Source organism: Zootoca vivipara, chromosome Z1 (assembly GCF_965207765.1).
Source record: "Zootoca vivipara chromosome Z1, rZooViv2.hap1.1, whole genome shotgun sequence".
NCBI classification, from domain to species: Eukaryota; Metazoa; Chordata; class Lepidosauria; order Squamata; family Lacertidae; genus Zootoca; species Zootoca vivipara.
The window spans coordinates 12,991,323-13,017,152 of record NC_142583.1 but is presented as its reverse complement, the minus strand read 5'-3'; positions in this window follow the sequence as shown (position 1 = coordinate 13,017,152).

The following is a 25,830-nucleotide window of genomic DNA, read 5'->3' as shown; positions in this document are numbered from 1 at the left end:
TTATAGATAGCTGGTCAATAGAGCCTACAAAAGCCCTTTTAAGTCCAACCACAACTTTTCCTGACCTACACCTCATGACATATATGACATCAGGTGCAAGGCAAACCAAATGATGAGGTCTGGTGGACCTATTTAGGCCCATGGGTGAAAGTGCCTTGCCGTTGGTGAGGGCAGTAGGCAGGCCTTTCTAGGTGTGTGTTCCACAACTGAGACATCTCTACAAAAAAAACCCAAAAAACCTTCACCCCAGTCATTACTTGCTTCATTTTTGATAGCATGGGCACACTGAGATGGGCCTCTGAAGTTAACTGAAGGAGCTTTCACAGATTCCCTACACTATTGTAACAAAACCAGCAAGGGTTTACAACTAATAATTTTGGGATCGGTCGACATGAAAACTTAAAGAGTGCAAAATCTACCCCCCACATTCCATTGGATTTATGCCTTCCTGCCCACTAATATAACCCATAAGGAATACTTAAATGGGAACAGATCTAAATTGTTCCTGTGTATTACAATAATTTTAGTATCTTCAGCTGACTTGTTTGCATCATGTTACTCATTCAAAAACAGATGACACCAAACAGATTTGATTCATTGTGCACAAGCGTGGCTGGAATTTGCAATGACACCCTCCTCTTTTCATCACTTTCCCCCTCTTTCTTGATATCACCAAAGAAGCACACAGATGCTCATTTCTTAATAAAACGAGGTCGAATCATCAAAGGAGAGCAAAGCTTTCTTAGATCATGGAGCAGAGAGTTCTTTCAGTCTTCACCAAAAGCCTTCCCAGCACACATATCCAAACCAAAGCAAGCTAGGTAAAATCCCAATGTTAACTATTCGGTGAGGGTTACATTAACACAGCACACTAATTCAGCTGCCAAGTTGGACTTTTAGTAATCCACCCCTAGTCTCATTCCCTATTGTCTTCTCTATTTGCCTTAGAATGGTGTTCCTTCAATCCATCTATCATGGATTGATCACTGCTGGGCCAGACGTATCACAAGGATTCAAGCCATGACTTCTCACTAGAGTTAGGTGAACATCTCCTTGGTCCCAAGCTCAACTGGTTCATTGAACATTGCACAAATATGATTTGTTTGAACATTCAAGCAGCCCAGGTTCTCCCCACCTTATCTGTTTCCTCTGAATCTTTACCTCTGGAAAGGGGAGAGCAGCAGTATCGGTTTCAGCTAGAGATTATGGGATTTGCAAGAATTGCTGATAAACCTGTGTCTAATAAAACAACTTTCAGAATGTAGAATGCTGATATGGCAGCTATATACTTCTTTTTCAGGAATCTGAAAACTCCAGGAGCTTCTTGGTTCTGAAAAGTGACCACACAAAATTTGCATAACCATTTGCCATGAGTTTTGGTTGACATAATCTTCAGTGGCAGCAATAGAACAAGTCCACTTTGCACTGAGTCATGTCCACAGGTTTACCTTCATGGTTCCTGTTTCGAAAAGCCTGGTAAGTACTGCAATTGCCAAGGTAAGGCTGACCTTACATTAAGCATGTTACTTCAGAAAAAGAAAGTAAAAAATGGTTTAATTACCAACATTAGTTATTCCAATTGCTGGGTTTTGAATCACAACAAGTGATTCTCACCCCCCCTCCCAAATTAGGGTGTTGCTTCATGACCTTGCCTTTGATTTTCAAAGTGATAAATGGTATGTGTGAATGCATGAATGCATATGCACATATGCCAAGTGTTTGGTGTGTGGATGCGTTGGTAAGGACCATTGCTCAGAGGCCATTGCAGAAGGTCAAAGGTTTATATCTCCAGGTGGAGTTTGGAACATCTCCCATCTTAAACCCTTGAGAGCTACTTCCAGTCAGTAGAGCTTTATAGACCAATTAGTTTGACTCAGTATAAGGCGGTTTCCTGTGTTGCTAACTGAAACATAAATCCCGGTGTTTGTCCTTTGTCACCTTCAAGATGGATTGGGGTTTTTTGTTTCATTTTGTTGCCTTTTCCACTTCAGCTATGTTGCCAATAGTCATTCCACCACAGTACTTTTAAATCGATCAGCCCCAGTCACATGAGACTCACTCTATGTAGCTCTATAATTTGCCCTTGCTATACTCTTAAGTAATGGCAGGACAAGAGAGCTGTGCCTTTATGTCTTAGGGTTGCCAAGTCTCTGGGCTGGATCTGACGTTTTGAGGTTTTTGCTTTCATCTCAAAGGATGAGCAAAATTTCCAGATGACTGGTCAATATGAAGGGGATAAGCTATTTTCTGTTTAGCTTCAGAGGTTTTGGCATGTGATCTACCTGGTTCTATGTCTCCACTCCCAAGACAAAAACCAAGACAAGGCTCTTCCCTTGATAGCCAGATGTCATCAGCTGATTCCACCAGATTTCAATATGCATTGCCTGTAAGTCAATGAATTGACATATTGGCAAATTGGCAAAGTTAATCCACTTGGGGCAAGAGGCCCTGTGCATGCACATTTTAGATATTCGGGACCCAAGGGGAAAACAGCTGTTTTTAGTTCCCCAGGTGTAGTGAATGGGGGGGACACTGAGCTTTAGTTTATACAGAAGGGCACAGAATTCAAATAACAGACTGAAGTGGAGATTTGGGTGTTATCAGCTGCATTTTACGGGTGCACTTTTTTTTGGTCTTCTTGTTACAGTGTGACACAATATTGAAAAATGACTGCAAGATAGATGGGTAGACTGATTGATTATGATGATTATGATTGATTATCAGCTGTCATAGTAGTACCCCAGTTAATGAAGACGAGGGATGGTTTTCCTCAAGTTTATGAGTATGTGCACATGGAGGGTTTGTGAAGACGCTATACAAAAACACTTCCCCAAAAAGAAGAAGGTTGCTTAAACTCTTGCCTTAGCCTGTCAAGGAACCCCGTTGGGTTTATTCCACTGATCATCATCTTCTGCATTTGTGTGATTTTCTGCTTTGCTCTCTTGTTGCTTTTTTTTTTCTTGCTTAGCTTTGCATACCCCTAAACAACCACCATCTGGAACTGACCCCTGTGGTATCGACCGACCAATATTTAATTATTTTAAACCCCCTCTAAATACTACTTTTTGGCTCAGGCAATTTTCTAATTAAACTGGGTCAATTAACAAGCTGGTTGGCAGCAAGCAGGGGGGACAAGAGGTCAGCTAACCACTGGAGTCCTCTTCATTGTATCAAAACAGATGGGCATTTCATCTCCTTACTGTAATTTTTAAGGTTATTCCCTCCCTCTCCTTTCGTATGCATTTATTTAAGATGCAGATTTTTTTAAAAAAACAACAACACCAAAATCTTAAGCCCATGGCAATGGTACTGCCAAACATCCAAGCACAAATCCTTTTTTATTATTACAAATTCTTGAGCTTCTGTATACCGAAAACATCTTCTTGACCCATCTTTGCCTTAAGAGAAGACAGTTTCAGAGGAAGAAGAGTTGACTTGCTAGTATGTGCCTTTCTGGCTATACATTTTTAAGAATAATCCTTAAGTCTACAACTGAGTTTCTGTTTTAATTCATGCCTGTCATGGAAAGAGCTCCTGGATGTCAAGACTAGCTGTGTGGAGGGGTGTTCAGGGGGATCAAACTGTGCTACTCCTTGGAAGCCCTGCCAAAAAAATGACATTTCCTAAGAATGGTGGCGGAATTTTAAAACATTGTCTTTGTCCTTCTTAAACAGTGGGGTTAAAGGACATTAGAAGGGAAAGAAACCCTTCTGCCTGCAAGGGGTACAACAGAGAAAAGAAGAGAAAAAGATTGTCAAAGCGTTAACAGACGAAGAAAGCACTTTCCCCTCTTAAGGACAAGCCATGAAAGGCAATCTTTCTTTAAAATGCTAGACAGGAAATTGAAATATTTTACAGAAATGACATGAAGAATGTAGTAGTCAATCGGCTTCCGCCGAAGCGATCATGCTTTCAAGTTCAATTCAGGATTTCTAGCCCTCAAGACTAGGAATTCATTTTAAATGGATCCATGTGCAGAATTCGGGGCTGCACACCTGATCTTTGCCCTCAATGGATCCTTGCTGGGACTGCTCTGTGTGGCAAACCTCTGGGAGGAAATTATTCTTGGAAAGTAATACTATTATTAAGAAAGCCATTCTGCCTGTTCTGACCCTGGCTTTGCTAAGTATCTGAGATGACCAAACAAAATTCTTCAAAAGGAAGATTTTATGATTTTATGTTGAAGGCAGCAAGACTTGTAAACTCCCCCCCTCCATTTCTGGAAATCCCCGGAAGGAGCGACAATAGAGAAAGCATTTTCTCACAACGTCTGAAAAAAGAACACACAAGATCTGAGTACCCACAGGGCAAACCCAACAACATGCTTTGTACAGTGAACAGACATATTTTATTATCTAAACTGCATAGAAAAAGGCAGAACAGACCCAGCAAAATATTTAAGGTAGTAAAACACTCACAAATCACCATTCCTATTTTCTTTTTTTGTGGGCTGAGCATCTGCTGGTTTGCTTAAGTGCAATTTTAATTGAATTATGTTGAGATTTATGGACTCTCTCCCCCCCAATTTCCCCATTTTTTAAAATAAATTTAAAATAATTAAAATAATTTGTGCCTACAAATTATATGTTAATAATCTGTGATGTCTGCTAAAACCTTGACCTTAAATTAGCATGCCAGGACTTTCCATTTGTTTCACATTTGGCTCTGCGCAAACAACACCCACCTGCCAATCACCCGATCTCTGATCTAAGCATGACCATGCTAAGATAAGCACACTTTGAGAGGGGCAGCAAAGGATGCTTTTTGTCAGCAAAAGGCAGCAGTTCATACTAGGCACTAGGGGTGAGTAGAAATCCTGCCTTTTCAAATAATTAGCACTGTAATGGCTAATGCTAAGATGAGAAAATAAAATTCATCTGCCTGCTCTTTTGTTGTTGTTTAGTCATTTAGTCGCAGTTTGGTCAAACTCATGTTGGTAGCTTCAAGAACACTGTCCAACCATCTCGTCCTCTGTCATCCCCTTCTCCTAGTGTCTCCTAGTGTCTCCTTTAAAGATCCTAAAGCGCAGGCAGAGGGATCTTCCCACCCACATGCCCCACTGTTGATTACTACATAAAACGGAAAAAAACCAATTGATTTTTTTTCCTTTGGTTAGTAAAAATCTTTTTGTTTGAATCCATATTTTTGAGTTTGTATTTTGTAAATGAATTTGATCTGAGTTTGAATTTGATTTTTGTAAAATTATTGAAGAATAAATCAACTTTTTGATGAAAAAAAGAAAAGAAAATACTTATTAATCCTCAGTCTTTTGTTCCTGATTTCTTCAAATTTGGCCAACATCAACATACCGCCAAACATTTCTTTGATGAAAATAAGGACACCCTATTCCATCATCATCATCATTTTATTATTTATATCCCGCCCATCTGACTGGGTTGCCCCAGGCACTCTGGGCCACTTCCAACACATATTAAAACACAATAAAACAATACAGGGCTGCCTTTAGGTGTCTTCTACAGATTATATAGTTATCGCCTTGCCTTAGGGGGGTTGCATAACTCCATACCCTCCGACATTTCTCCAATGGAAATAGGAAAAGCAGGAGATTATGGGATTAAATCCAAAACCGAGACGGCTTCTGTAAAACTGGGACTCTCCATGAAAAATAGAGACACTTGAAGGGTCTGCATCAACTTTTAAAAAACAATATAGGATTTCCCCCCCCCCCCCAGCACACACACAAATATTGGTCTTCAGAATTGCCATATTGACATACTAAGGCTTTTCTTTGCAGAATGGCCTTGATAGCAAATGACATTGCACAGTTTTCACACGTGCCATAGCTGACAGTATCAGTAGCTTTTTAGCCAATATTTGTGGTACCTGTGAGGGTGCTTGTATTTTCACTATCCTTTATAATTTTCTCTCTTAACGCTGTCCACAGAGAATATGTACGCAGAATGTGTCAGTCCAAAGCAATTGCGAGCTGGAAGACTACGATATAAAAATCCAATTTCAGTCCTTTTTTGTCTTTACAGCTTGGATCTTGAGGCACATCATTTTTATGGGCAAAGGGAGGAAAAGCAGTTATTTCATTTTTGCTTTTTAGAAAAAAAAGTTATGTTATTCGATAGCCTTTGTAAGCAAAGACATAAGATACAACCCCTACTTGGACAAACTTTGAAGCTCCTGGAAATCTACAGATCTTATATGTTGCAGATTTTACTGGCGATAGAAATGTGTGTCCTTTGTGATGAAAGAAATTTCAACAGTCTTCTTGTAATTCTTTGAGTTTCCATCAAAAGTCCTACAGAAGTTGGAATCTAGCAGGACTCTCAAGACTTGTCTCAATTTTCTGCTATAGGCAAAATTTGGTACAGATGTTCCATGTAGCAACCTTCTTGTTCTGACCCTTATCACTGCTAGAAATAGCAACTAATTTTGAGGTATGGGGGAACATCCAGGTTATTGACAATGCTAACCAGATTTAGATTTTGCACATCCCTAGACCAATTTCTTTTTTTCTTTTTTTCTTTTTTTTTCTTTTTTTAAAAATTTTATTTTGACAAAGTAATAATAATAAATTAATATATATAAAAATGTTCACCCTACCACCAAGACCATTCCATTGTAACTATCCAACCTCCCAAAATTTCAACACCTCTTGCGATGGTTTGACCGTTTTCCATTTTAACAGTACAGATTCTACAAACACCCTCCATATCTCCTAAAAATTATTTCTCCTGCAAATTCCTCATCTTACCTTAATGGCACATGTTAATAGGTAGCTATATCCCACATCTCTTTATATCATTCTTCCATTTTATATTCTGCGTGCCCCTTCAACCTTTCTCGAGAGTGGCAGGGGAAGCCCAGCCAGATGGGCGGGGTATAAATAATAATAATAATAATAATAATAATAATAATAATAATAATAAATCTCTCTCCAGTTGTTTATTATTCAGGGCCAATCCCTTACACAGCAACATACAGTGAGAAAATATTTATCTATTTATTACAATTTATTACAATTATAAATAAATACCCCACATTTTAGGATATAAATCCTGCCACAGTGAGTACAGTGAAAATACTCAAACCGAAGCATACTTAAACTGAGGTATGACTGTACTTCCGGGTTTGCAGCGTTCTTAATCCAAGTTGTTCATAAACTAAGCTGTTCTTAAACCAAGGTACCACTGTACCTAACAATATTCCCATAATCTAATAAAATGTAACTATTTTAATTTTGCTGCAAGCTGAAGTTCATAAATGTTTTCCCCTCTGCAGGACTTGAAAATCTAGCCATTTCTTCTGAGTTCCATTTCCCAGGATTCTATGGTCAGACAGTTCTTCTGGTCCATTCCAGGACCATTGCTGATTATTCTTTAAAAAGTAGGACACTACATCCCTCCCCCTTTTAAAGCACTCTACTGGAGAAGGAAACATCTCAGAAATGCACTATGATCATAGTATGAATGTAAGCTTAAAGGAGTAGATCAGAACCTCAAGGTCAAACCAGAGGTGTTAATAATACTCGACTTTTTTCAAAGCTTTCTCAGCTCAACAGCTGAATTCCCAAATGTATGAGTCTTGTATAGGAATGGAAAAGGGCAAGATGTGGACACTTCCTTTATGGTATGCTACTTTGTATGGTCCTTCGACCCTACATCTCTCTTTATTATATATGCATTCCATCTATTCCTGATGCCATTTCCATTCAAATGGTATTTTGCATTGATGCTTAGATCTGCATGGCTTGCATGACCTGGATTTGGGTGTGATTTTTTTCTTTCTTTCTTTCAAAAGAAAATATATATAATGGAACCTTGAGCAATCAACTCTTATAAGCTGCAATGTCAAGCCACATTCAAAGACAGCTCTTGGGAGAAGCCCAAAATATACTTCCAAGCTGTGCATAGATTTGTGCTTCAATACCGAACAAATATAACTGACTGCCATCTAAATTACAGTATCTCTGAATACTTCTATACAATATAGATGATAGTTATCACCGTGAAAAAGGCACAGTCATGTTCTGATTTGGGTGTTTCGTGCATTTTGCAGTATCCATGTTCCACAATTACTGCATGTGAGAAACGAACTTTGGCTGTAGCAGCTTATTGCAGACTGGTCAAACTGAGCTATTTGAAGAGACAGATGCACAGAAATGTGATCCTGGTAAGAATCACAGTCCTTGGGTGACGCTTCTAGGCCAGAGGCTATGAGATGATAGAGCCTGTGGAAGTGTGTGAAGCTGCCAATTGGAAGTGAGATTTGTGGCACTTGGGGATTATTATTATTTTTTGGTGGGTGGGGTTTTGTTTTTTTGTTTTTTGGCCTTTCCCTCCATGAAAGTATGGCTTTCCTTTGTTAGGTAGAAGAACATTGTTTGTATGAGGGTGGAAATGACATTGGCAATCTGCACCTAAACATTGGCAAGACCAAGGAGATGATGTTGGACTTTCAGAGGAAGAGAGGGGAGCTAGCCCTGTTGTATATCGGGGGAGGGGGACCTGTGTGGAGAGAGTCTCTTCCTTTAAATACCTGGGAGTCCATCTTAGTGAAGACCTAACTTGGAAGGTCAGTACATCCCAAGTGGTTAGGAAGGCCCAACAGAGACTTCATTTCCTTGGGGTCTTGCGAAAGAACAAGGTTGGACAGCAACTGATGATTTCCTTCTATCGGTCCACGATAGAAAGTGTTCTCTCATACTGCATTACGGTGTGGTATTCTGGTTTGACAGCCATGGACAGAGAGTACCTACAGAGGGTGGTGGCGACAGCACATTATATCGTGGGCTGTCCCCTGAGTCCACTAGATGTTATCGGCGAAGACCGTTGCCTCAGAAGAGCGAGGAACATTTTCAGGGATGACTCACACCCTGGCCAGCACCTTTTTAATCTCCTGCTCTCGGGCAGGAGATATAGAAGCATGATAAGCCGCACCAACAGGTCAAAGGACAGTTTCTACCCATGGGCCGTGAGGCTGCTGAATGGAAGACAGCAACATTGCAGCTGACCTTCGGGGGTTGGTGGTCATACGACAGCACACAGAGTGTAACAAGGACTGAGAGATTGTGGGGGGAGGGGAGCTCGTTTAATCTCACTGTAAACAAGTGGTACAGTGACAATAAAGTATTTCTATTGGTCAGGATCAACATGGTATAGGGGGGGGACCCCATAAGGGGCCCGGGGGGAGGATTGACCACAGCAAACCCAAGCGTAGGCTGAGTATCTGCCTGGTTGAAATCTGCACCCTGCTTCCCCAGTGCGACCTTGCTTGCTTGGCTTGCACCACAGCAAGGTTCAACACTGGCCAACTCCCGCCGTATAGGTTTGGAGGGATCCAAACCCAGCAGATCCATTCCACCCACACTGGGCTTGTGGGATGATGAACTGATCCTGGGACCCAATGCCATGCCAACCCTTGCCCTGCCTGCTGCTGTCAATAAAGATTTGGCCTGATTTTATCCCATCACCATTGTACAGTCTGGTTATTTTGCTGCTCTCATGAGTTACATAATGTCCCTGCCTGGGCAAAGAAAAATACCGTAGTCCCAGAATGCGCTTCCTTCTCTGTTTTATTTTGTGCTGTGCCTCCATTTATTTATTTGACCCTTCTTTTTGTCCTTCATTTCTGTGGCATAACATTGAGAGGATTGAAAGAGTGATTAATATAAGCTGAATTCTAATTCCTGCTGGACACTGCAGCTTTTGTCTGATTGCATTAACTTCTCCCTGAAACATACAGGTAATTATTTTGCTGTGAATCTCAGGTTCAAGGTCAGGTGTAGGATAAAAGGCTAATGTGTGTGGTTTAGATTTAATTTCTTTGAAAATGACCCCTCACCAAAAAGCATTAGCTTTCTGTTTTGAATGGGCTACAAGACCAAAGTGCAGAATATGACACACACACACACCCCAAAATACTGAAATTACTCAAAGATCCATTTGTATAGGTAAATGTGACACAAAGGTCCATATGTATAGCTGAATGTATACATTTAGTTATTGTGCATGCTTGTCCTCATTCATAACAGTAGAGGGACACAGTCTATACACACAAGTAAATGAGTTCCTTTTAGCAAAAGGAATGGAGAGGTGTATACCAGAGCTCTCAAAGTCTGAACAGATTACCTTGGTTCTCAAACACCTTGGTTCTTAAACGCCGAAAACCCAGAAGTAAGTGTTCCAGTTTTCGAACGTTTTTCGGGAGCCGAACATCTGATGCGGCTGTCGGCTATTGTTTCTGGGGTGCCTGCACCAATCAGAAGCTGCACCTTGGTTTTCAAACATTTCGGAAGTCAAACTGACTTCCGGAATGGATTAAGTTTGAGAACCAAGCCACCACTTTACTGGGTGGGGTAAGTAAAAAGACTATATTCCCCTGTGCTAACACTCTAAAATCAGAACTGGGAGATTCCAGGAGAGGATAGAAGGGAGAAGAGAGGTTGTAGAGACAGGGTGGAATCAGCAAAAATAAGGTTCCATACTCTTGCATTTGTGAATGTATCTGCCACATCTAAATTCCATCCTTGAATGTAGGGCATCAGTTGGATACTGTCCTTATAATTCAGATAAATGTTGGTTGCAGTCAAATACACACTTGCTTGGAAATAAGTTCCACTGACTTTAGTGTACGCATGTCCAAAGCCCATTTTGGGGGCCTAATCTGGCCCGCCGGTCGGTTTAATCCGGCCCCTGTTTATTTCCTAGGGTAAAATCCTAAAAAAAAAACCATCAACCCCTCAACAACCAACAACTTCAATCCTAAAAAAAAGTCAACAACTTTGGTTGGCCCTCACGGCCCTTCATTTCATCAAATCTGGCCCTCTTTCCACCACTTCCTTGGTGGAACCAATGTAGACATGCATAGAATTGCTGCTTAAATCACATTGAAATCTATGGGCTAAGTCACATTTCTTTTTCTACATTGGGGCCTCTCAAATCAAGGATGCTGTGTTCACTATTGCTCTCACTTAGAAATAAGCCACACTCTTCCCTTTCTCGGGAAGGAAAAGGAAACAATTTGAATCTGTTTCAGTTTGGATGTATGCAGATATACATTTTCTTTACAAGAGCGAGCACAGAGATAATATACAAAAGTCCAGGATTTTCTAGGTTTATATATACCATTTGTATCTTCGGTCCATTTTCTAGATAAATTTCCACCACAAAAAAGTAATATTTTTGAATAATTAACCAAAGTAGGCTGGTTGGCCCGAGTGATGCATTGTGGCTGGCATTATAACATCAGAGCGACGTCACTTCAGTGATGGAATGCCTTGATAAATCATTCAAGGGATACTGTTGTGATGATGTATAGTGCTACAAAAATACCTCAGTAGTCACACTTGTACTTTATTAGGGCAATATATCATCACAATGCTGCAACTTTGATGATGTAGAACTGCTCGGTAGTATAATGCTGGCCAAAAAACAAAAACAAAACACCCTTGCTTTACTCTGGATTGTGTTTTGCAACTTTTATAAAACAACAACAACAAGTTTTTTTTTGTTTAATCACCATCTTATTAAGATTTCAAATTGCAATGCAACATTATTTGAGTTCATTCCAGCTCTCTCTCATTATCACACTTTCTGGGATTTGTCCTTGATGAAGAACATTGCACATTTTGTCCTACAGGGATATTTGGGAGCGCCTGTTAAAAAAATATTGTTAATGTGAGATATAAAGATGCTTTAAGATGCTTTTAAATGTCTTATTTTAAAAATATTTTAAAGAATTTTTATAAATATATTTTAAATAGGTTTTAAAAAGTTGTTCTTAAGGGTTGTTGTTTTAAAAAATATGTGCTTTAGAAATTTGTTATTTGTCACGCTGGTCTCCTTTGGAGGAATATAAATTAAAATAACAACAGCAACAACAATGTAGGTGAGGCATTGAACAGCTGAGATTGAGTCTCCTGTTTCATCTTTTTTTATATAACCAACCATAGAAACCTCAGTTCAGAATGGGACCACAACACACATATGCATGTGTTTGAACACATTCCTTTGCATTATTTTCCTGGTGTAAACTGATACAAGAGTACATCTATTTTCATATGTTTAAGGTAAGGAATAGTGAGAGATTTTACTTTCTTGGGCTCCATGATCACTGCAGATGGTGACAGCAGCCACGAAATTAAAAGACGCCTGCTTCTTGGGAGAAAAGCAATGACAAACCTAGACAGCATCTTAAAAAGCAGAGACATCACCTTGCCAACAAAGGTCCGTATAGGTAAAGCTATGATTTTCCCAGTAGTGATGTATGGAAGTGAGAGCTAGACCATAAAGAAGGCTGATCCCCGAAGAATTGATGCTTTTGAATTAGGGTGCTGGAGGAGACTCTTGAGAGTCCCATGGACTGCAAGAAGATCAAACCTATCCATTCTGAAGGAAATCAGCCCTGAGTGCTCACTGGAAGGACAGATCCTGAAGCTGAGGCTCCAATACTTTGGCCACCTCATGAGAAGAGAAGACTCCCTGGAAAAGACCCTGATATTGGGAAAGATGGAGGGCACAAGGAGAAGGGGACGACAGAGGATGAGGTAGTTAGACAGTGTTCTCGAAGCTACGAACATGAGTTTGACGAAGCTGCGGGAGGCAGTGGAAGACAGAAGTGCCTGGCGTGCTCTGGTCCATGGGGTCACAAAGAGTCGGACACGACTAAACGTCTAAACAACAAAACAACAACAACAAGGTAAGGAATAAATAAAAACTCCAAAGTAAACATCCATACTATAAATAAATAAATGTAGACAGTCATTAGACAGCCACACTAGAATCACTTGACTTCTATTTATGCCTATTAGTTATGAAAGCAAAGCACCACCTCTACGCTGAACATCTGATTACCAGATGTTGGGGGTCAAACAGTGTAAGGCTATTATCATCATGCCCTGCTTGTTTGCTTCCCAGAGGTATCTATCTGGCTCTTATTAGACACAGAATGCTGTACTATATAGGTTTGGTTAGATCCGGCAAGTAATTCTTGCTATGTTTTCCTTTGCAATGAGTGGAAATCTGAATGCAAATATAGGTACACCTAGAGGACTTTAATTGGTCTTGGGTAAAACCAGTCTTGAAGTACAGTGGAACCTTGGTTTATGAACACCTCGGTTTATGAATTTTCGGTTTATGAACACCGTGGACCCATCTGGAACGGATTAATTCATTTTCCATTACTTTCAATGGGAAAGTTCGCTTCAGTTTATGAACGCTTCAGTTTATGAACAGACTTCCGGAACCAATTACACCCATGCTTCAGTTTATGAACGCTTCAGTTTATGTACTCCGCGGACCCGTCTGGAACGGATTAATCCACTTTCCATTACTTTCAATGGGAAAGTTCGCTTCAGTTTATGAACGCTTCAGTTTAAGTACTCTGTGGACCATCTGGAACGGATTAATCCACTTTCCATTACTTTCAATGGAAAAGTTCGCTTCAGTTTATGAACGCTTCAGTTTAAGTACTCTGTGGACCATCTGGAACGGATTAATCCACTTTCCATTACTTTCAATGGAAAAGTTCGCTTCAGTTTATGAACGCTTCAGTTTATGAACAGACTTCCGGAACCAATTGTGTTCATAAACCGAGGTACCACTGTACTTTAAGAGTAGCCTGCAACTTAATGATTAGTATGCATATGCCATAAATAGATGCAATGAATATTCAGTGGACACTGGCCACAAACAGCAAAATCAGATGGGGGTGAGGGCAAGGGTCTGCATGATGTTTTGGGAGGTCTCTCCTGGTCCATTCTGTCCCAGCTTTACATTTTATAACATATCTTTGGATTCAAATATTGTAAACCACCTTCGGTGCCATATGAGAAAGGTGATATACCGTATATGTAAATGCAATAAATATATGAAAAAAAGTTTACTGGTGGGAGGGTGGATTAGGCACTATATTGAATCTTCTCAACAATGAATCTTTTTTGGCTGTCCAATTTCTGTGACCATTCACCAAACCTTCCGGTCACACCTTGTATAAATGGTATGCCCTGGGTCTGCCTATCCACAGTGCTAAAAGCAGTGTTCAAAAGAAATACGTCAGCATCAGTCCTATTCATTTAGACTCTTCCTCAATTCCAGGAACATATTCCATTCTGGACAACCTTCCGAGACCCACAAGCCAGTGGTGGTTGGGGCCAGAGGCAAAAGTATGTGGAGCAATGAATGCCATTACTAGATTGCAGTGGCATTGCTAGCCTTTTGGCTGCCCGGGGCGGCAAACCCAAAGGCCCCCCACTGGGGGGTGGGGCGTCTGTCGCATGCATGCGTCACGCGTCACGACGCATGTGTCACACTACTGAGCGGGTTGCCGGGGGGCGGTGCTCCAGCGCCCGGATCCAAGGATCCCAATGCTAGAGCGGCACCACTGGCAACCTGCTCCATAGCTTGCTGATGCCCCTCGCCGCTCCGCCTGAGCAGGAAGAAGCACAAAGCAAGCTACGGAGTGGGTTTCTGGCGGCGCTGCTCTAACATCGGGATCCTCGGATGCGGGCGCTGGAGCACCACCGCCGGCAACCCGCTCCGTAGCGTGCTTTGTGCTTCATCCTACTCAGCCGGAGCGGTGAGGGGCATCTCCGCTGACGCCCTCACCGCTCCGCCTGAGTAGGAAGAAGCACAAAACGCACTATGGATCAGCTTGCCGCGCGCTTTGTGCTTCCTCCTACTCAGGCAGAGGCGAAGCGGCGAGGGGCATCAGCGGCCACTGCTGACGCTGCCCTCTGGTCCGCCCCTTGCCTCCGCCCCACCATGAAGAAGTGAGGGGCGCCGCCGCCATGGTAGCAGCAGCTGTCAGTAGAGGTGGCGAGGGGGCACCGCACTGCCCCCCACAGAGTGGAGCCCTGGGCACCCTGCCCCCTATTGCGACGCCCCTGCTAGATTCTACACATACTCATACACCCCTACCTAACCCTTCATTCAGAGCATGGGTAGGCAAACTAAGGTCCAGGGGCTGGATCCGGCCCAATCGCCTTCTGGAGAGCCAGTGTGGTGTAGTGGTTAAGAGCGGTAGACTCGTAATCTGGGGAACCGGGTTCGCGTCTCCGCTCCTCCACATGTAGCTGCTGGGTGACCTTGGGCTAGTCACACTTCTCTGAAGTCTATCAGCCCCACCCACCTCACAGGGTGTCTGTTGTAGGGGAGGAGGGGGAAAGGAGAATGTTAGCCGCTTTGAGACTCCTTCAGGTAGTGATAAAGTGGGATATCAAATCCAAACTCCTCCCCCTCCCCCCTCCTCCTCCTCCTCCTCTTCTTCTTCTTCTTCTTCTTCTTCTTCTTCTTCTTCTTCTTCTTCTTCTTCTTCTTCTTCTTCTTCTTCTTCTTCTTCTTCTTCTTCTTCTTCTTCTCAATCCGGCCCAAGGATGGTCTGGGAATCAGTGTGTTTTTGCATGAGTAGAAAGTGCCCTTTTATTTAAAATGCTTCTCTGGGTTATTTGTGGGGCATAGGAATTTGTTCAGCCCCCCCCCAATATAGTCTCCCCCCCCAAGGTCTGAGGGATAGTGGACTGGCCCCCTGCTGAAAAAGTTTCCTGACCCCTGATCCAGAGAACCAAGAGGCATTCTCTTCATTCTCCCTCATCACATGAGGGATTTAGAATGTCTGCAACAGGGCTATATTGAAACCTGACAATGGGCTGCATGTGTAAGAAGTACTCTGATCTTTCCTTGCTAACTTCTCTTGAGATGTAATTATATCACTATTTTCTGGAGGGTGTGTGTGAGATTTTAGTTCTCTTCTCACTTTACATGTTTTGCTCTAGAGTTCAGCCAAGTTGGCTTCAAGGGTTATTTAAAAAGAGGAAGCTCCCCAAACACTCCCTCCAGTTCTGTTTCCCCCTTTCCCTTTTGCATAGACAATGCATCCTTTGAAATAATTTTGAGAGCAGACTAATTAGCATGACAAAGTATCCTTTAACCAGAGTCATTCAACAATGGGAATTTGGAGGATACCAGAATGTTATTCCACAAGTCTCCCATTGCACTGGATAACTATATCCCAGACTCAACAGATTCTCGCAGCTTAACTTATATCGCTCATAGAGCACAACAGAGAAAGCAAGGATGGACGCAAAGACCTGTAGGCCAAAAAATAATAACAAATTATTCTTCTTCTTCTTCTTCTTCCTCCTCTTCTTCTTCTTCTTCTTCTTCTTCTTCTTCTTCTTCTTCTTCTTCTTCTTCTTCTTCTTCTTCTTCTTCCTCTTCTTCTTCTTCTTTTTAAAGTCTGTCTGTGCTAACTTGGTCATCTCAACACTGGGAGTCATTTGTAAGTAGGATACGTTTTATGTACTGTTTGTATATTGTGACATTGTTTTCTGAAGCTACAAGATAATTCTAGTTGGTTTTGTTTGTCTTGGTAAAGACAATGGCTCACCGATGAGGCAGGGCAGCTGGTTTGCTTCTGCTACCTGCAAGGGACAAGAGATGGTGGAATGTTAGTACGATGCAAGCACACAATGTGTCGCACAATATTAGTTTGGCGGGTATATTTGCATTGTGCCAAATTGGGTCCTCCCTCAAAGAGGGCACGTGTTGCGGTGAGACCTGGAAACTGTTGTCGGTGGGTAAGATTGGTCAGCCACAACACCCGATTGGTAGGTCCCTCGATGTCTGGGTTCAATCTGGCCAATGTGCACAGTCCAAACGGATCGAGGGAACTATATATTTGCATGCACGTGACCCAGAGCTTCCTTTTTCGGTGCGTGCATTTGGAACACCTGCCCACCTCTCCCTGCTTAGGGCTTGTTGCGCTTGACCTTGCTATGCCGTCGTCTGTCGTTGGGACAGGGGCATGGCAGGAATTTCCCCCACTTGGCTGATTGGCTGGTGCCATTTGGGTTTGCCTGCCACGTAGCAAATCATTACAACTTGTAAGGTTGTGGATAGGCTCTGGTTTAGGTGATAAGGATGGGGGAACGCTCTTGCTATCCCTATGTGAAGTGTATTCCATTAAAGGAATCCAGGGACTCAATGGTTTGGTCAACCCTGTGAGGGGGTTGTGCTCGTGCCAGAGTCCAGGGGGACATCTGGGTGGTGGACATGGCCTGTTCTCGGCTTTCTGCCTATCCAGGTGTTCACCCTAGGCTGACCTATGCTGGTGCTCTGGGTCAGCGCTACCTCAATGCTGCAGGGAGCTAGTCGAACCAGAGCCTATGCAACCACTCACTTTCTGTAATCAATAAAGTTGTGGCCTAAATTCTGCCAAAAAAGCGAACTAAAATTTGAGTCATGTGTGCATTTATTTAGGGGGGAGATTTCTGGGTCTGAACATGCAAACTACTTGCTACCACCTTCCCCTTTCCCTCCCATGAAGCATCAGTGATTTGACTTCTGGGAAGCAAGCTACCTTGGCATGCATTGATAGAAACTAGACTACTATACAAGCATAAAATGTAAAATGTACATTCATTGCTCTGTCTCCTTTTGCCTCCAGCTCCACCCACCACTGGTATGTAATGCTCAAAAGGTTCCCAATGAGGAAATTTGGCCCTCAGGCTGCAAGAAATTCCTCACCTCTAATTTATATACTAATAGTATACAATTTGGCCTGCTAACAAATTGTCAGTATAGTTTTCCACAACAGTTTGCAATTATTATTTTTAAACTCCTAATGGAAATTTGTCAGCATTGGAGTGAGCCTTTGTATGTAGCCTTTTTGCAAGCATTCTCTCCCCCACCCCACCTTGACACATTTGTTCTGTTATTTTCATTAATATATTCACTTTCATGCATACTTTTATGCCATGATATAGACATTTTGTGCATATTGCTTCATTTTGCATATTGTTTCAGGAAATGGGGCTGGTTCACATTCAAAGATTGACAAAACTAAATCCCATACCTATTTGGAGGGTGCTAGATTTTTGCAGGGTGGGGGAATCAATTGAAAGGTTACAGGAAGCTTAAAGAACTTAGACCACGTGTCAGCAAACTTTTTCAGTCCACTGCCCCTCAGACCTTGTGGGGGGCCGGACTATATTTTGGGGGAAAAAATAATGAACAAATTCCTATGCCCCACAAATAACACAGAGATGCATTTTACATAAAAGCACACATTCTACTCATGTAAGAACACCAGGCAGGCCCCACAAATAACCCAGAGATGCATTGAAAATAAAAGGACACATTCTACTCATGTAAAAACACGCTGATTCCTGGACCGCCTGTGGGCCGGATTCAGAAGGCGATTGGGCTGGATCCGGCCCCTGGGCCTTAGTTTGCCTACCCATGACTTAGACCAAAATGTCTGTGTGGGTTAAGGATAATGAAAGGAAGCAAGTTCTTCAGTCACTTCACCCTTTTTATGATTTACCACAAATCCAATACTTGTCTGCTCAGAAGCATGTTCCACTACTTTCAATGGGCTTACGTCCACGAAAGACAGTATAGAATTGCAGCATTGCAGCACAAACATATGCATGTCTACTCCCTTGAGTAAGCATGTATAGGATTGCAGTGTTCATCTTTTATTACCGTTTCAGAAGAGTACAATTGTTGGCAATTCAAATAGTCTGCTGCATCGCACCACTAAACAAACAGTAAAGAAGGAGATACTGTGTAAACAAGATGTTGGAACTTAGCTGAGTCTGGAGAGTGACTAGCTTTAAGTACAAATATTGTCCTTGCAAACTTTTAATTAACAATTAAATTAATCCAGGCTGGTTATTCCTCTTGGCTCTTCTTTAATTAACCTATTCATTGCTTAAGTCTATGCAGACTGTGAATTATTCTCCTACCTCTGGGTTGTTTTACTCTGCTTGCTCACTTTTATGACTATAATAAGGCTTGATAGTGAAACAAAAATAGGCCCAGTTCTGCAAACCATACAAATCTATTTGGAACACCCAGTTCTTGTAAAAAAACCTGTGGGATTTTCCTGGGGCAGATCATAGGCTATGTTAGAACAAAAATGGCAACATTCAGAAGATGGAGCTCTTAGCCTAGGTTGTTCTGTAGAACAGCAGAAGAAACTTGCTCAGAAATTCATTTTAAACTGTTTTTAATATTGTATTTTTAATTTGATGTGACCTGCCTGGTATGTTATGTGGAATAAGGCACTAGAATCACATTTGTAATTTTAGCTTTCTGCACCTTAAATTTAAAGGACAACACTGCAATATTTTTCAAAATATGCAAGGGATCATTGGGGGTAGGGGGCTTGTTGCAAATTTCTGCTGGGCCCAGGCATATTGTGCTCAAGTCAGTGAATATTGCAGGGCTTGTTTCCCTTAAGAAATGAAATTTATGGGCACTTGTGAAGTTTGGTAACTTTATATTCTGGGGTTCATAGTCTTACTCCTCTCAGAGTACCAGAATCTGATTGTGTCCACCCACCCACCCACCCACCCTCTTTAGATGGAAATGTGTATTACTTCATTTCCTTCAAAATGTGATAAGCCAGTAATGAAGGGGGAGAAATTGAATTCAGTTCATATATTAAATATAAACTTACCACAGGTGCACTTCTTGAAGCAATAAAGGGACCCCTGACCTTAGGTCCAGTCGCGAACGACTCTGGGGTTGTGATGCTCATCTTGCTTTATTGGCCGAGGAAGCCGGCGTACAGCTTCCGGGCCATGTGGCCAGCATGACTAAGCCACTTCTGGCGAACCAGAGCAGCACATGGAAATGCTGTTTACCTTCCCGCCGGAGTGGTACCTATTTATCTACTTGCACTTTGACGTGCTTTTGAACTGCTAGGTTGGCAGGAGTGGGGACCGAGCAACAGGTGCTCACCCCGTCGCGGGGATTTGAACCGCCGACCTTCTGATCGGCAAGCCCTAGGCTCTGGGGTTTAGACCACAGCACCAGCTGTGTACTCTTGAGCAATATGCACACTGAAAAAAATCACAGGACCAAAGAATTGAGGAGCTGGAAGAGATCCTAAGGGCCACCCATTTGTCCTTCAAGTGTTTCCAACAACAGAGGAACCCCATGTATCCTAATTTGATGTGCACAATATGAGGCATACTTACTTAGAAGTAAGTCACAATCTCTCCCATGAGCCGAAGTGTTTATAAGACTGCAATAAAAATGATAGATACAAATAACAAGTGGGATCTACAATCAGCCAAGTCTTCCTCCAGGATACTATCTAGTTGGATGTTCAATCAAAGAAGCCACTCTTGGTTTTCTATGTTTCTTCTTCAACTTATGCTCCACTCAACATTACACAGTTCCTGGATGTCACTGGGCATGTTCCATCAGCAATGAGTTGCTTTAAGTGAGTTTGGTAGGGCTGCCATACATCTGGATTTCAAAGGCAGAATTTATGTCCAGGGGGAATTTCTGAAAGGCGGTGCTTGGTCCTGGATCTTAGGAAAGTCAACTGAAAAATCGTGGTCTTTTGGCTCAACAACTTTGGGGTTTGTCTTTAAAAAAGCTCAACTTTCAGGGTGTCCCGAATAGTACCTTTTGAAATATAGCAACCCTAGAGTTTGGCCCCATTTCTTTTTATGGAAACCTTGAGATTCCACCCTCTTCTTTCTTAGTGATCCCATTTTGGCTCTGTTTCTGTTGGTACGGAGGCCCTAGGTTTGCTATTAGAGGGACCGAGATCGGTCCCAAATATTTTGGTATTATTTTTCATATAATGGCTTTTCAAACCCTGGTGCACAGCAATGTATGACTACCATTTTCAGTAGTCTTTCTTCAGTTGAATAAACTTGTAGCGCTCATAGCAGTTAAGCTATAAATAGAGTGTGGTGGGTTGGTGCCCTGTGTGACTCCAATAGACACCTAGCATAAGCCTTGAAAGTATGCTCACAAAGAGAGACAATATTTTAAACATGCCTCATTTCATTAAGAAGAGAAGAACCTTCAGCATGTTGGATTTGGAGCATTAATGTGATGTATGGAATTTGCTATTCTATAATACATTCTTGTTTCAAAATTTGATTCACTTTGTATATCTAAAATGAATTATTGTAAATGCTCAGGGACATAGAAAATAAAATTATAAGCAGTGGCGGAGTGATTTAAATAATTTCAGGCAGGGAATTTGGAGATGATGCATAATGTTCTGGAAATTAAGTGGTCCCTGACCACAAACACTAATACATTTTTCCTCGCGTTTTAATAGGGATGTCTAGAGTTCCCAATATTCACCTTGTTTCTGTGTCTCTGTCTGATTTTATTTTTGAATTTGATTTGTTCTATGCTCCGTGGGAAATCTAAATATGGCTATAACTTTTTTCCTCCTTTGGCCAAAGTGAATACAATTCACGGCCATTTTCACTGCTCAAGTGTGGATCAGTTCTGCCAAAGTGAAGACAAATAGGCCCAGGGGCTGCTTATGGGGTAAGTAGAGGGAAACGAAAGGTGCATCAACAATAGTCCAGTTATGCTGTGGTGAAAGTTCCTGAATTATTGGGATAGGAACAGAAGTATGGTTTACGCCTCACATAATCAATCAAGCACAATCACCATTTGCATGGCAATGCCAATCAACTTGAGGGTGGCTCCATATATATATATATATATATATATATATATATATATATATATATATATATGGGGGGGAGGTTGAAGAGACAGCTGCCCCAAGGAGTTGATTATTATGATGGCTTGTAAGAGCCATGTGGTCTGAGCTGCAGCCACCAGCTCAATACCTCTGCCCACATTGAGATTCTCAGGCAGACTGAGGGAACAAGTGATGGATTACCTAGTCCCTCTCAATGTGAACTAAGTCTGGTGGGACAGTTTACTCTAGGGTTGGGGCAGACTTTGGTAATCTTTCACAATATGGCACCCCCAGATGGATCTTCTCAATTATGGACCGTCTCAATTTTGTGTCCCCTTGGCCAGGGGCCCTGTGAGGGGAAATTGCCTGCTCTGCCCTAAATCCAGCACTGCTATGGTATTAACCATTTCATGCATTAATTAAATGCTGTGAGGCTAGCTCATCCCCATTGGTTTCCTTCATGCATGAAATTTTCATATTACTATAACGCCTGAATAGTTTTCACATTCACAACTTGTAACAACTTTCTGAACCCTTAACACAGCCAGGTATTCTCAAATTTTTACCATCTAAGAGCTATTTACAATCACTTCTACTTCAGTAAAAATGTTGCCCTGTCTACATACAGAGAGCACTGGAAGAACAATAGAAGTCCAATTCTAAGCACTGGGGCAGAAATGCATTATTAATTTCTATGCAAGAGTTCAAGAATGCATAGTTTCAGAATTAATCATCTTCTACCTTGAGCTATACGGTTTTATTACAAAACTTTGGACTTTGCCATCAGAAAGGGAAAGAAATAGATTGTTATTTCAAACCCTTTGATACGACAAAATATTTGCATGCTGTGGAGGAATAAAAGGCAAATTATATTCTTGGCAGAGGATACTGTAGTTGGGTTTCTTTTTTGTAACAGAAATGACTTAAAATCAGTGTTTCTTTAAACTAAAGGGTACCCAGTGAAGTTCTAGTCATAGACAGTAGGCATTTGTCCTTGTACTAGCTGGGCCACAGACAATCAAGAAAAGCACATCTTTTTCTATGACAACATGAAAATACATGCCATTTTAGTTGAGAAAATTCTGATCTGTCTGTCAATGGCTTGGAATATGTGTCCATAATAGTTTATTTGTCCTCTCTAAAAACAAACAGGAACTCGTGGCTTGAAATCCTGGCTTCTACAAAAGGTATTAGAATTTGCACACAAATCTTTCTCAGAAAACAGAATATCTTATATTATGTTATTTATTTCTTATCTTATTTATCTCACTTTTCCTCCAAGGAGCTTGAGTCAGCATACATGATTCTCGATCTCCTTGTTCTATCCTGACAACAACCCTATGAGGTAGACTAGGCTGGGACTGGTCCAAGGCTGCTTGGTATTTCAGGAGTACAATTTTCAGTGACATCATGAAGTATGCAAAGCAAAGAACTGGATACAAATTACCTTTGACCACAAATATACATTCAGTAGTAGATCTAAACCCCAGGTTGCAGATAACAGATTTGCAGCAGAAAACTTGCGAGGAGAAGAGATTATGATGTTTTCTGCCACTTGCAGCTTCCTACCCCTCCTTGGAGCTGTGTTTACACCGCAACGTGGCAAAACATTTTACAGAGCCCTAGCTGAAGGCAATTACCATATTTTTCCATGTGTAACATATCCCTATGTATAAGACAGCCCTCTATTTTGGGGGACTGAAAATTAGGAAAATGGGGGTAAATTGCCCAGAGTTGTTGAGCTTTTAAAAGGGGGGATTGCCCAGAATCGCTCACCCGCCTGACCTACGCTGCCACCCGCGTGCATCACAAAAGCCACCTTTCGTCTGCCCCCTTACCGCCAATCGCCTGCCCAATTGCCACAGCAACAGCAAATCAGCACCAGCCCTTGCCGCAGCCACCAATTACATGCCAAATAGCCAATAACAATCTATGGGTAGCAGCAGCAACCAATCCCATGTCCCCCTGATGCATTATCCGTGTATCAGACGACCCCCCCCCTTTGTCATAATTTTCTAAGAAAAAAAACCTCGTCTTAAAAACCTCGACTTCTTAATCAGAAGTCATCTTATTTTACTTGTTATTTTGTATTATATCTACTGTTTTTAATTAGGTTTTTTGTAATTTTGGATTATGCGGAATGCTTTATCTGAGTGGATGTAGCAACCGAGTAATTTCGTTGTTCCCGCAAGGGGACAATGACAATAAAGATATCTTATCTTATCTTATCTTATACACTGAAAAGTATGGTATATCCAATGCATGAAAGCATTGCACATGGTTTGATTTTATTACAAAGATACTCTTTAATTATTTCAATTGGCGGGGGGTGGAGAGAGAGTAAGCAATGCTCTATGCATAACCTTGGAAAACCTTTCCTTCTGAAATGCTTGGCTCCTGAACATTAAAAAGCAAGATGACTCTGAATCAGGTCAAAATTTGATAACACTAGCAATTATCCGATCCTGCTTTATCCCCTCCAGAACCAGGCCAGCTAAACCCCATCTGGCCATTTCTGGATTGACAGTCTGCTTATCCACAATAATTATTATAGTAACTTAAGGGATTATTCCAATCACCAGCCACATGTCAGTCTCGAGGTGGGCACCTTGTGCATAGCTCAGCCTAAGCTGAAGGTCTGTTTTCCCCTTCAACTAGCTGCTTCAATGGAATAATAATGCAATTGCCAAAACTGCATGGAAAGAGGATTTTACTATTACCAGCTTTTCTCGCAACCCCGTAGAACCACATATGCCATTATTATGATGATGATTACTTGCAGTGTGCTTCCCAGCACACTAATGGCCCCAGAATAAAACATATTATGAATTTTATAATCCTGCTATCAGAGTTAAATATCAGAAGTCAAGAACATACATATGGAGCTATGGCAGGGTGACTTTAAGCTTTCTTTCCCAATGTTCCTCACTTTCATTATTTCACTTTCTGGGCTTTGGGATTCTCTCTGCGCTCTTCCCCTCTCGAGGCTACAACCATCAGAGCAAATGGTAGGGCAGAGGAAAAGCAATGCTTAACTCTTGGTGCACATGGCAACAACAGAAGGAAGAGGTTTATTGATCCATTGATACAGTTTCTCCTTTATTGTTCCATTGATACAGTTTCTCCTCCTGTTTCAAACCCTCCTGTTCAGGGTTCTGAATAGTGCTGGTCCCTCAGAGCACACTCAACTCAAGAACACTGCTCCTCAGGCTTCTCCTCCATTTGTTGTAGATTATATTTTATTTCTACAGACAACAGCTTTAGTTTGACCTATGGCCATCATTGCACCCATCTGTATGCTCAATAGGCTGCAATCTCTGATATCAGGGGCCAGGTTCACCAGGGGCCTCCATCCCCTTTCCAGAAGTTCAGTCTTCACATTTTTCCTTCTGAGGTAAAGGTAAAGGTACCCTTGACCGTTAGGTCCAGTCGTGGACGATCTGGGGTTCTGGCACTCATCTTGCTCTATAGGCCGAGGGAGCCGGCATTTGTCCACAGACAGTGGCCAGCATGTGGCCAGCATGACTAAGCTGCTTTTGGCGAACCACAGCAGCTCACGGAAATGTCATTTACCTTCCTGCGCAGTACCTATTTATCTACTTGCACTTTGACGTGCTTTCAAACTGCTAGGTTGGCAGGAGCTGGGACCGAACAACAGGAGCTCACCCCGTCGTGGGGATTCGAACTGCCAACCTTCTGATCAGCAAGCTCTAGACTCTGTGGTTTAGACTACAGCGCCACCCACAGCGCCATCCCCTTTCCACAATTTCAGTCTTCACATTTTTCCTTCTGAGGTAACTTCTCCCAAAGCTTCATACACACTTATGTTTGAGTAGACATGTATATGATTGCTGTATTATTCTGAAATATTTTAGACCATTTTTCTGGTGAAACAGCTGTGCAGGTTGTTGTTGTTGTTGTTGTTGTTGTTGTTGTTGTTTGCTATTTTTTATTTATTGTATACTGCCCTTCATCCAAAGATCACAGAGTGGATCTTGCCCTGGTGAGTAACCTAGCCACTGAATTCTGTTTCAGCTGAAATTTCTAAACTGTCTTCAGAGGAAAATGGCAAAGGCTGCATTATTGCTAGTATAGGTTTCTCACTTCTCCCCTCTTTTAAACATGTACATAAGACTTCATAAGTGACAAGTTCCAATCTGAGAGGAAGTCCAATTCTGAAGTCAGTAAGAATTACTTCTGAATAGGATTACTGTGTTAGAGAAGAGGACTAGCCTAAAGAAGCCCTTCATGGTTTTCACATTCAAAACAATGCCTGCAATTGTTCTACAAGGCTGTTACAGAAAATTGGACTATGCGTTCAAGCTTTGTTTAAGTGAAATGGAGCAATGAAAAACTTCGGTCACAATCTGCATCCCTGTCTCTGCA